This window comes from Paramormyrops kingsleyae, chromosome 11, assembly GCF_048594095.1.
Source record: "Paramormyrops kingsleyae isolate MSU_618 chromosome 11, PKINGS_0.4, whole genome shotgun sequence".
NCBI lineage: Eukaryota > Metazoa > Chordata > Actinopteri > Osteoglossiformes > Mormyridae > Paramormyrops > Paramormyrops kingsleyae.
Genome location: NC_132807.1, coordinates 17,881,255 through 17,894,700, shown reverse-complemented (window position 1 = coordinate 17,894,700; position 13,446 = coordinate 17,881,255). Strand labels below are relative to the sequence as shown.

Genomic DNA, 13,446 nt, shown 5'->3' with positions numbered 1-13,446 from the left:
GGCTCAGCATGCGGCGGCTGACTGGCCCGCAGCTTATCTTTCGGGGGGGGCAGTGATCCCATGGTCTCGGGGGGGGATCTCCCTCGCTCTCCTGCAGCAATGGAGCCAGGATGCAGACACACAGTCAGCCGCACAAACACTGGCGAGACAGGTATTTACGATGTCTGCCGGCCAATCACATCCATCCATAAAGCACCCCGGTGATGAGGCCAGTGTCAGCTGGGAGAAACACTGCATATATCCCAATAGCAGCACAACAACACTAACATCAGGTGTGGGTCGGCCCCTGGATTTGTCACTTATTTCCTTTGCAAGTTGAATGTAACGTGGTGGCTAATCACACAAAGTAATGAATGACGGCAGCAGCGTAGGTGACACATTCAGCACTGCACAGGGCCGGACCTGCTTTCGGTGACACTGCGTATGTGGTGCAACTGTTTTTCCAGAGCATGTGGGAGAACGAGGCACACCCCCAGTCCCCGCGACAGACATTTAATAACAATGTGACAATTTCTCCCACAGTAACATGGGGTATTTCATCTATCCAGGGGGGGGGTCTGCGTTTCACAGCCACCCCAGACACGCATTTATAAACTCGCAGAGCACAGCGCCTGATTATTAACATAGCCGTGTATTAAATGCGCGAGATGCGGCTCCACCCAGTGCATCCCCGCTCCGAGAGCGTGAGAGCAGGACCCATCGGCGAGTCACCACCAAGGTCAACCCCCCCACTCCAAAGCCACACCCCCACCCCCCTCGCTGTCAGCCCACCTGCCCAACACCTCTATTTTCGGACATTCGATTAACATGGAGCTGTCGACGGCCAGCGCGGCGGCCAGCGCGGCCCACCAGCGTGCTGGAAGCTTCTGTGCGTTTCCGAAGCAGAGGAAGCCCATCCTTCCCACGATTCCCTTTTATTTTTATTTTTCCATGGTTTTGAAGTTCTAAATGGCACACGAGCCTTTATATGAAAGGAAAGACAACAAATATTCAGGCAGAGATTGTGTGTGTGTGTGTGGGGGGGGGGGTAATTAAGTTTTCAGAAAAGTATGAATAAGAGGTAACATCTGTCAGGGAGGCTACTGACACGGTAATGAGAAAAGATCAGGAGATGGGAAAATTACAGGCTGAGGAGAGACAGACAGACAGAGACAGACAGACAGAGACAGACAGACAGAGACAGACAGACAGAGACAGACAGACAGAGACAGACAGAGACAGACAGACAGAGACAGACAGACAGAGACAGACAGCAGGTCAGCCGTAACCCTACCTTAGTTACACTAATACGAGGTACCTGTGAACTCAGACACAGCACTAACAGCTAACAGCAGTGTGGAAAGTCACAGCAGAATTGTTCACTTTACCCAGTTGGAAAGAGAAAGGAAATTCTCTGTCCCGGAAAGATCCGTCCCGTTTGAATCCCACCCCTGACAGAGGCACATGGGCCACACGCCCCCCGCCCTGCCCCCCGCCCCCCGCCCTGCCCCCCGCCCTGCCCCACGCTGCTCCCGCCCCTCTGCGCCCCACACCTCCCACGCGTTCCGGCCAGCCCCGAAAGAGGAATCCGTGCTATTCGGTGCCGCCCACCGAGGGCTGGGCAGGGCGCGGGCTGTGACCCTGCGGGGGAGGAGGCCCCGGGGGCCCCGTGCTTACGGAGAGCCCCGGCCAGGAAAACACAGCACATGGAGCTGGGGGGGGGGGGGGGGCAGGACCAGAGAGACCAAACGGAGGAATCCAGAGAGAAGGATTCTGCTCCGGACAATCCCAGCACAGGAAGATCCCCACCATCCCCGACGCCTCTCTGGGCAAACTGGACCATGGCGGCGCCAACTGGAGGGGAAGTACTTTCCCTCCAAGGCAGGAGCTAACAGGATGTCCACTGGGACCCATAAACACAGACACAGAGCCCCGACAAGGGCCGCCGGAGCGACATGCTACACGCGTGACAGAGCGAACAGGACGTCTGCTGCTTTTCTGCAGAGTTGTCTTCATACCTGCAGGAAACAATAGCACAAGATAATCTTGTTTAGCAGCCACTTTTATCCAAATCGACGTACGATTTGGGGAGAGCAGAGTCAGTCATTACCGGGGGCCCCAGCTAAGGGTCTTAGGGCCCGACGGTGATCACTCTGCTGACTCTGGGATTTGAGCCGAAGACCTTCTGATCACAAGCACAGCCTCCCAACCTGCACAGCCACACAACACTCCACAAAACAAGCCCAACGTCGTCACATCACTGGCCGTCCGTCAGCAGAGTCTCAAAGCCAACTGATGAATAAATTTCATCAGTTCTTGTACAAAAATCCTAATTACAGTCATTTTGATAAAAGCAATTTTTTTTTTTGCGTTTGAAAGACGCCATCAAAGACTCTACATTCACGTGCCGAAACAAACAGCTTCACGTTAATTTGATATAAATAAATCTCGAGTGTGACTATAAACGTGAGCACTGGTGCTTCAGCAAGCCGCCGCCATCAAGCACACAGCTTCACCGTCGGCATGAGCCGAGACACCGAATCACAAGCAGAGCAAGGCAGCAGAAAGGAAGACATGGCCGGATTTAAATCCATCTCGTAAAAGTCCAGCTGAGGGTCAGATGTGCAGCATTTCAAAGGCATAAATCACAGAGATTATTCAATGGGAAACAGCCCGAGAGCCAGCGCTGCTCTCTCATTGGCTGGCTGTGTCAATTACAGAGCTCATTATGCAGGCTTCCTTCCTCAGGCATCCCTGCATTTAGAGTTTATTAAATTTACTCATTTCTTTTGAGAAAGCAGGGTCAGACGGTGCCTGGATCCTAACTGGTGACCTTCCACTCATAGGCACAGTGTCCTAACCGCTGAGCCACACAACTCGCGGTATAGTGTAGCGCTTCTGAGCTAACAGGTTACCAGGAAAAAGCAGGGGAGTCTGTGTTGGGGGGGGTGCTGAGGCAGGGGGGCACTTCAAGCTGCGCTCGCGACTCTGTGTGCCTCCTGAGCTCCTGCCCCGCCCGCCCATTCCCGGGACACCCCCGCTTTGGGGTGTAGGGTTTTAGCAGTTGCTGTTGGCAAGTGGAGACACCTGGTAACGTGGACGCCGAGCGTGTGCCATGGACCCCCAGCCCTAATTATAACTGGAAATGGGGGGGGGGGGCAGGAGGTCCTACACCACCCCCCACCCCCCCAGATGGCAGGATAATTCAGCGGCCACAAGCTCTTTGAGAGCCCAGCCTGGGCTGCATACCACCTGTTAGCCTTTAGCATCTGCGGTTTCACAGCCCCAGGCTGAGCTATTCAAACGTTCTCATGCTCAGATCCTCTTCAACAAGGGGACCACATGCTATACGCAGACACACACACACGCTATGCACACACGCTATACGCAGACACACACACACGCTATGCACACACGCTATACGCAGACACACACACACGCTATGCACACACGCTATACGCAGACACACACACGCTATGCACACACACACGCTATGCACACACGCTATACGCAGACACACAATGCACACATGCACACACGCTATACGCAGACACACACACACACTATATACACACGCTATACGCAGACACACACACACGCTATACACACACGCTATACGCAGACACACACACACGCTATACACACACACTATACGCAGACACAATTTACAGATGCACACACACACTATACAGACACACAATGCACAGATGCGCACACACACACACACACACACTATACACGCACACACTATACACGCACACACTATACACACGCACACACTAAACACACAATATACACACACACAGACACGCTATACAGAACACACAAACGGTATCTAGACACACTGAACACGCAAATATGCACGCACACACAAAACACATTTTTTGATTGCATTCATAGATAATTTTATTTATTAAAAAAAAGGTTAATGTTGCAGACAGCTGAAAAATGTCTGCACAAGCTAATAAGTAACAGGTTTTTGGTCCCCACAATGTGGTAAATACAAACACACACCTTCCTGGTCTATGAAATCATCACTTAAGCTACTTAAATATGAAAAATCAAAAAATTTTAACCCATATAAGCAAGTAATTAAAATGCACGTCTGTAGCCTTGTGCTCGTCAGCATCACTTACAAACTAATAAACGAACTGCAAATGGATACACGTATGTATGGATACACGTATGTATGGATACACGTATGTATGGATACACGTATGTATGGATACACGTATGTAATACTGCTTCTGCATGTTTAAATAAGCATGTGGACGACTGTGGATCCTTTTGCCGTCATGGCGTCTCCCGCCATAATCGCTGCTCCTTCATCGCCGTGTCTGTTAGACCTCACGCTGTCGCCATGGCGCCCGTACCCACAAGCACCAGTCCTCAGCAGCTCCGAGTGCAATGCGGCTTATTATGGGCTTTCTTACACTGTGGGTATCCAGCGAGAGCAAACAGATTTTGCTGACATGAAATCAGTCCTACAAATCATACCTCAAACGGTGGTTGCATTTTGGCGAGATCGAACCGCCGGTCGATCCACGCAAGTGGCCAGTTATTGGCCATAATAAATATGAAAAGGATCACCAAGCGAGACTCACTGATGCACAGCGCGATTGGGGTTTCATTGTCCCTCCATTTTTAAAAGTCATGTTACCGGCATCTGCAGCCATGAACCCTTTTGTTACACACAGGCTCATCAGTGCAGCTGCTCTTCTTGACCAACACCATCACGGGGGGGGGGGACACACAAATAAACACACCAAGCAGCCTCCCTCCCAAGCTTCATACACCAAAGACCCTGACCTTCACCTGAGCAAACACTCCACGCCTTCCGGAGAGATTTCACACACGGTACTGGGGGCAGCAAGCGGTGCCGACAGCAGCCGGAATTACCCATAATGCACCACACCGAGGTATGGCCAGGGAACCTTCCGGATATAGTGCGAATACACCAACGGCTTCAGCACCAGGATGCACTTCCTCTTCACCCATGTATAAAGAAAGAAAGCGACCCATCTCTCTATTTTTTTGTTCCGTCTGTGGAGTTGCACAACAATGGGATGAATGTGTCGCTGCAAACAAAAGCACGCAGAATACCAGGCCTCTGTCGCGGAACACAGAGTTGGAGATTCGCAGCAGACCGGCGATTATAAACAATAAGCTCCCCAAAAGAACGTTTTTGTACTGCGAGTCCCGAGATCAAGTAACAATCCACGCGGAGCATGCAGCAAGGCCAGCGGAGAGGCCTGTAGCCGTTAGCCGGCTCAGACGTACGGGAGCTGCAGCCTCGGGTCATGCAAGAGTCAGGTGATGAGACTCCAGCCTTCGCAGATTCATTATCCAGTGGCAGGGGTCCGTTCCAGACCGCCGTCTCACCGGGAGCGGCACACCCGTCCATGGGGGGCCACACCCACGGCAGTGGCAGGCTCCCATCACCGCAGACGACCTGGGGGGGCAAACGTGTGCCGCAGTGTCCCGGCCCGACATGTTTACACAGCACATCCTGTAATTACAGGGGCCTCACTGCTGAGCTGTGCCGCTCATTACTTCCTCCTGACACCCCCACTCCCAGCAGACACAGGGTCAATAAATTAACCCAGCAGCCACAATTAACTCCCCAGCAACCAGGTGTTACTGGCCTCGCTACTCTCATAGTGCCATAAAGACGTCGGCCACAGACCATGGTTCCCAGTCTGCGCTCCATCGCTTACCGTCCCAGAGTAACACCGGGCGGAAGCCTCTGGAAACCTGAGCGCGACCTCGGCCCGGAGTCTCGGGTCACACCGCCCGGTGCTACGCTATTTATAGGTGACATTTTTTAATAGTTAAAAACCTGTGCATTCCTGAACTACGTGACGCAACATTGTGCCGAAGGAGATAGAAACCACAATAAAAAGGTAAAGGATCGGGGGAGGGGGGGTAATTAAGATCAAAGACACAAAGCTCACTTACTAACTTGAAAAAACAGCGAATCACACAGGCCTAAAGAGTGTGCCGCTCCACTAGGTAGTAAATATACACCGAAATGCATGCTGGGAAACGCCGCGATACTGGTGCCGCACAGCTGCCATGCTGATACTCAAAGGCATCAAACGCAAACTCAGACTGAAGACGACACGAGTAAATTAGCTGGTTCAGCCAAACGACAAATATAAGCAGCTCCTTGTAAGCCATTACCAGGCAAACGGGCTTACTGAATTATTATGTAAAGTGGTACTCTAATGTTATGGAAAAAACATTTAACCTTCATGAAAAACATGTTTAATGTCACATGAAGAATTAACTACAGAATCAGCAAAAGCTGATGAATGCAAGTTTGTAATTAACTAATCACCATGATTATTTAAGAACACCAATAGCAAGTTATAGTGAGCCAGAAATAATGACCTTTCCTGCATAATCTACTTTGGAGGCTGCCTTGTACTTAACACTGCAATAACCGCGCACCAGAGACCCCACAAACCTGCCAAAAGCGGAGTAAATTTAAACATCCATTTCCTCTTTCATACATCACAGCTCAATCCCATCTAATTCCTTGGTTTCTTGTGTATCTTCCTGCTCTTCAGATTTATAGATGCCCAAATCTAATCAGATTTAGGTTTCTAGATTAGGCTAATGGACCTGGCCCTCTTTTCCAGAGCCACGCGACAGTCTCCTCACATCAAAAGGCACACTCGAGACCCAGAATTGGGATTTCAGCCCTAGACGAGTAGCGATGCGGACGAAGTAATTTCTATTCAGACCTGAAATAATTAAACGGTTTACGTGCGTTTCACCTATGAAGGTTTGGGTGGACACAAGTCCGTCTGTCTGTCCATTAACGTGGGTGATCGCAGAAATCCCCCAAATTACTGACTTTGTAGGCCAGCAATCAGGACTCGCCCAGCTTCACCTCCATGTGCAGAACTTCACAGCCGTGCTTTTATCAAGGGGCGTGGTGCTGCTAGGACCCTCCAACGGAAAGAGCCGTGAAAAAGCCCCCGCCGCCGCCCCAAACAGAGGGGATTCAGCCTTAAAGGGCGCTGTTTACATTGCATACGGGCATTAATGCGCCGCTACCTGGCGACCTCCCGGATGAGACACAGGACCCGGGGCTGGCGCCCAGAAGCGCCGATGCTGAGCCAAAGGCAACCGGGGGTCGAAGCGGCGGCGCGATCAAATCGCGGGCGTTACAATATAACGCGGCGGCGTTTGTTACAATGTATCGGAGCAGCATTAGTGACCGGAAACAAGCCCAGGGTTAATAACAGCGCTTTTTCAAACAGGAAACGTTCAATCACACCTTATTTATCAGCAATCGCGCCGGGATGCGGGTTACTGATATCTTCATTTTGTGACGGATGATGGCTTGACGTGGGGCGGTTTAATTATAAGACATCTCCCAGTAAAACGGAATATGCGCGCACACCGCCACCGCTGTTTATCAATCGGCACACCAAATGTGCAATTGTGGAAAAAGCTTAAAAGACAAAGTTTCACGAATTAATATATCACATCTCCGTTTGCCCGGCACTAATGGAGTATCATTAAAATATGGCGGCTTCAAATTTCGCCCTTTCAAACCGTCAGCTACAGAAACTTAGGGCTACACATCACACACTTCAAGAGACGAATAAATACAGAAATTCCATATTTGTGATTAATGGGAGCCGCTGCTGGCGAAGTCCAGCCCGCACGGGTAATATTTCGGTTTGCACTAACAAGTAATCCGTAAACATCGCCTGTCTCATCTTCCCATCCATAGCTGGTCGCTAAACGCCTGCTCTCATGCAAAACGGACACTCAGATTAAGACTTCGTCTGATTTAGTAAAGATTAGCCTAATGAGTTCCCCTATTTTTAAGAGTGCTTTTATACGGATACATTTCTGGTAGGCTCGTTTGCTGTCCTTGCATTTAAAACCAAAGTAATCACCGTCGTTATTATATTATAATAATAAAATATTTAGCAGGGAAATGATTCAATGTCCTTAAACGAGAAATATCGCCTAGGTAACTCATTTTCATTACCACTTAGATGTGAAATAGTGAGCCTAATCGGCTGCTTCTCCTGCTCTGCTAAAACACGGTATTCCTAGCTGCTCCCATTCATCCAACAGCCATTATCAAGATATCAGAGTCCATGTAGCAAAAGGCACATATAACCAGACACAGCTGATATTGCAGTCTAATGAGGGGAAAAGCCGAAAGACGGTCTGCGGCGGGAGAAGGAGAGAGAAGAAGGAAGGCGGCGGGTGTCCGTACCTGTGAATCCGCTAGTGCTTCATCCCATGCAGGCAGACAGGCAGAGTTAGATGTGGAGCGGGCTGCAGCCCTGCCTCTCCGGAGTCCAACCCCTCCTCTTTGAGAGAAGCTCAAAGTTAGCGAGAAGAGAGGGAAAAAGAGACGGATTCCTGCACTGGGAAAAGAGGAAGCGCGTCATAAGCCAGGGACACTCTTGCTCTTCTCCGTGTAGTCCGGCGTGGTGTTACAAGCAAATCAACTGGGGATCAAATATCTGCTACGAGGTGCATAAATGCATATGAAGGATGTGGCTCTTTTTGGTTGAGAATATTTCAGTTCTGATTTCCCATCAGCGCTGATTATGTGTTAGATAAATGATACCGATCAGATAGACCGGGGATAGCGTGTGACCCGGTATTGTTTTTCTAAGGGCCTCTTTCTTCGCAAAAGGTTTGAAATTACAGTAGGCTGTTTATCTTACTGCTACAAAGTGCTGCTTATTAAACGCTCCCGCTTCATGCCAGCGAGAGAGGGGCTTCGGCCCATCGCACTCTCCCCTGAATCTGTGCAGCCATGACCTCGACCCCAATCTGATATCTGTCTCATCGATCCTCAATCACAGAAATTCTTCTATTTCCAAACATCCTTGTAATCTTGATATCGGCCAATAGCGTGTTAGATAAGAAAACGGCCTCAAAGAAAATCTACAGCATAATTTCCGTATATATAGATGCTGTTCAGCACTTTCAAACTGTATTCCAGAAGCATCAATAGGGTGCCACGTTTTGGCATTTTCCTTATTTGAAATATTCAATAAAATAGTATGTGGAAGACAGAAATACATTTTAAAAACGTAGCTCTCGTTTTTTTGAATATGCTGCTCTCTCGTGGACATTAGAGGAAATGCAAGCACTCGTACATTCTTGTTGGCGCTGTTGGTTTACTGTCAGAGCATTAACTACGATTAACTACGTTGTAATAGTAGACGTTTTTCATATTTGGTTTATTATGCACAGCACAATAAAAATTAAATCACTTCATATTCTGTTGTAATTTATTTTAATCACCAGAGACACGTTAGTCTGTTTGGTTTATGTTTAATAGAAGTTTTATTTACTTTTCTTCCTTGGTTTTATCGCGTCCTTCATAACTTGTTTTCCATTACAGGTTTGTGTCATTTCAGTCTCTTAGGTAGGTGTCTTTTGTTCAATGAAGCCTTCCTGTGCTCTCGAACTAATATGACATTATTATAAAGCTAGAAATTTAATTTCCAAACTGGTTTAGGCTATTTTGCATTATTTTATTATTACATTGATTGTTTCTGTTAAAGGTCCTTCAATAAACAAAAGAAACATACATTGCATATCAAAATTAATTAAAGTGTGCTTTGTTATTTCAGCTCCCATCATTTATAAGCGCAAATCACGATGCCGGCTTGTTTACTCAGCTTCAGAGCTGACTTCTGGAATGTTCTGAAAAGAATGTTCCTAAGGAATTTTAGGAGAATTACACGAGTATGGTCAGATGTGCTGACATTAAAATGTATTACCAGAACCATTTCTTTTTCCAACCGTATACCCATCCATTTTTAATTCCACTTATCCAGTTGAACTTCATACTGGGAGAATGCTTCTTATTCCCTGGCACCATTCCCGCTCTTCCTCGGAGATTCTACGCCATCCCAGACCAGCTGAGAAATGGAAACCCCCCGGCGGGGCCGGGTGTTCGTCTGGTGTGATGTAGCTAAAAAAACATCCAGGGGGATTTTCAAGAGCAGCTGTATCAGGTGACCCGGGCGCCAAATCTACCCGCTCCTCCCTGTTCTCTATAATGAGGAACGACGGGAGGTCGTCGTGACGGCTTGTGTTCCCGACGCTCATCTTCTGTCGTTAGCCAATCTGATGGAAAGTGGAAGCGTTCTTCACATTAGTGGCAATTTGCTCTCACGACGAGAAATCTATTTTTCGCTCTTTTCAAGGAGAAAATAAAGGCTTTAGATTTGACGGTGCACCCCAAATTTACAGACAAAAATGTAATACACAGTAGAAGTCAGTCATCTGTACAATACCGAAGCACTTTGAAAGTTTGGCTGTGCCTTTAATCCACTTTCTATTGATCACATTTGAGTTTACCACTAGAGGGCGGAAGTAAGCAGCATAATTTACATTAAATACAATGAGGCTGGTACGGGATATGTGAGAAATTTTAATTGAACTGAAATTAATATTGTTAATTAGCTAGTGTTAAATAGATAGCAATCAGTCTGACGATATTGTGTCCTGCACACCCCCACTATGGGAAATTCAGGGCATAGCAATTAGCCTAATCAAAGGAGAAAACTAGAGAAGACCCCCCCCCTCCAACCAAACACACACAGACACACAGATCAGAGCTGAGATCCCCACCACCACCAGCCCCAGAGCTCTGAGGCACCCCCCCATATCATTATGTATGTGAAGGGTTCATATCTGGGTAATGAGTTCACATGCCAGTTTGGCTTCTGCATTGTTACTCAACATCAAAGGGTGAATTCTACTGTATCAGGTGCTGCACAGCCCGAATTCCTGTGAATTTCACGCGTAGAACCACCTTCTGCGGTATCCATTATCTGTAATGTGATTCGTGCCCGCGGGAGGCATAGGAACCGCAGGCTTTGCCTCTGTTAGAGCAGATCGTGAAAAACAGCGGGAATGGAAAAGTCAATAAGGCACTTCTCATTTGGAGCGACTCCTGCATATTTGCTTACCTGGCCACCCTTTTCAGCGTGCTCCGTGCCGCGACAACAGACCACGTTTTTGCCACTTGACCGTCTCCATGTGAGCAGAGTTTTTAAGTTAGGGGAGGGTCCGGGAGTGATTCGAGCCAACGCCACGCTCACGCCCATGCACTGAGCCCTATTTATGCCGGCGTCGCGAGAAAGCCGCAGGCGCTGTACCCGGCAAAGGGCACCGTTCTCTGAAAGCCGCTCGAAGCGTTTCATTCGTGCTGCGTTTGCCGGAATACCAAGGTAAGCATAACGTATGCTGTTATGTTTTGAAGGATGGACAGGTGAATTATTTCAAAATTTGATATCACCGTTTTTTTAATTAAAACGTATACGTTCAGCCTTTTTTATGTATGTACTGTTTTTTTTGTGAGCGTGTATAAGGAATTGTCCTTCTTATGGCGTTTAATCTCTTTTCCCTACAGACCCAGAGATCCGTGCACGTTTTCAATGTCGTTAATTGTCTGTTAGTGGAAGGAGCTGGCTTTCCTCTCCCTGCAGTGGGATACAATATAAAAATCAGTCATATTATGTTTAGATATAAAATTTCTTTAGGGAAAAAGAGGAAAGGCTCCCTTTGTCGGAACATCATCACTCCAGACACCATCCCAGACTTCTGCATTCCGCCAAAGGTCCCCTGGCAGGGAGATCAGAGAGGCACCAGCCCAAGGAGACCTGCACCATCCCTTGAGAGGCACCCCAGGCACGGGAGGGAGACCCTGACACAAGAGCTTACTAACCCCTATGCGGGCGAGGTGGCTCTGGACAGGAGATCCAGCTATGGGATGAGCACCAATGCGGACCCCCAAAGCCAGGCCGCACTTTCGATGCCACACCTGGCCAAAGCGCAGACCTGCTACGGCTTCTGCACTCTGCTGGAGGTGCCTCACACCAGGAGGAAGGAGTCTCTGTTTCACGATGATCCCAGCTCTTGCGCTATTCCGCTCGTGCTCCCCAGAGAGAACCCCGGCACCTTCCCCAGAGACACACCATCGTCTTCCTCCACCCTCTCGACGTTCACATGGAAGCTCCTCCCCAGGACCTGCCCCCAGGGAAGGCCAGCCCTTCGAAATGGGGACTCTGCCTCTTCCTCAGACTCCTCCCCCTTTGGTTTCCCACTGCTTTTTGTGTCCGCCTCTAAATCTCGCTGGATTAAGGTGCTGCTGCGTGAGAAACGGCGTTCCAGGGGTGTGCCTCATTGGTCCTGAGGGGCTGTTCCCCCCTGCTGGTGGACGTACCGCCCCGACTCCCCAACCCTGTGGTTGGGCCCCAAAAGTATCAACATCTCGTTGCTACCTGGCAAAGTGCAATCATCCATTGGAGCCACGATCCGGGTTTAATGATGGCTGTTTTTTCTTTTTGTCCCAGAAGATGAAATCAGATGCAGGTCCATGTTCTTTAAAGCTGTCAGTCAAATGACATTGGGAGTGGCTGTCCTTTGACCTTCATGCGTGATGTAGTGGTCTTATCTTATCTTGATCTTACCTTAATTTAGCTCTAGTTTTTTGTTTAGTTTTGTATTTACACCTTGCCAAATTCTTTGTATGCATCCATACTTGGCAAATAAAACATGATTCTAATGTTATAGCAATTTATCCATCTTTAGGCTAATCCTCCTAGTGAGGGTCTTGGAGGTTACACATTATGTCTAATTTATACAGATGTTATACTTTGGTAACCCATTAAGATGTATATTAAATAACTGAAATTCATCTTGAGTCAGACTCAACTGTATTTTGAATATTATCTTTCATTAAACATGGAGGCCTTTTCCACGTCTATTAGTTAAATTAACTACTGTCAAACTGTTTCCATAATCCCGGCAGACACATACGTTTGGTGCTTGCAATGTATACACCACCATTTGAACAAATACGAGCTTCTGGCAGGGCATTAAATTAGTGTTTGCTGTGTCGTGGGAGTAATATCTGAAATCCTTACTTAACTATTTTTCATAAAAGGTCTACGTTTATCCGTTTATCTTGTTCTGCATATTATTTTATTAACAACAGAAACGGACGCAAAATTTAAATGTTTTAAATCACTGAACAACAAAGACCACTATCACACTGCTACCATGGAATCTGAATTAAGAATTTATTCCATAACTCGTTAAAAGATCCGTACACGTCTCATCTTAAAATAACGTTTAATGGTGGATTTTCTGCATTTCTGGCGTCCTACATTGTACGAAATAAGGGCTGACAAACACAAAATACTGAACAAAAATGAAATACAGATTTGGGTAACCTATTTAGAATGGTGATATAAACATGTAATGTCGTTATATTATTGCGGAAAACGAGAAAGTATGACAAGGACTTTTTTTTAACAATAATCTATGGTCATACACACTATAAACTGATTATTCCGGGCGGCCTAGGCTGCGTGGTGACAGGTAGGCATGACGAGTCGATCGCCGAGTCGGTGAGCGTCAGGCATGACTAGGCGATCGCCGAGTTCCGGCTCAATCTTC

At 47.8% G+C, this 13,446-nt stretch overlaps 1 protein-coding gene across 2 annotated transcripts in view; it reads right to left on the bottom strand.

Annotated features, from left to right (window-relative positions):
- tln2b (talin 2b) overlaps nucleotides 1-11,019 on the bottom strand; it is a 78,582-nt gene extending 67,563 nt beyond the window's left edge. The window contains exons 1-2 of one of the 2 annotated variants that reach the window (XM_072718169.1): nucleotides 10,953-11,019; nucleotides 8,228-8,324 (exon numbers count right to left, since the gene is read on the bottom strand). The gene's annotated coding sequence lies outside the window, so the exon portion shown is untranslated. Of the gene's footprint in view, nucleotides 1-8,227; nucleotides 8,621-10,952 lie in introns of those variants that run through there. The other variant, XM_072718170.1, reaches the window with a different exon arrangement.
- Between the last annotated feature and the right edge of the window lie 2,427 nt (nucleotides 11,020-13,446).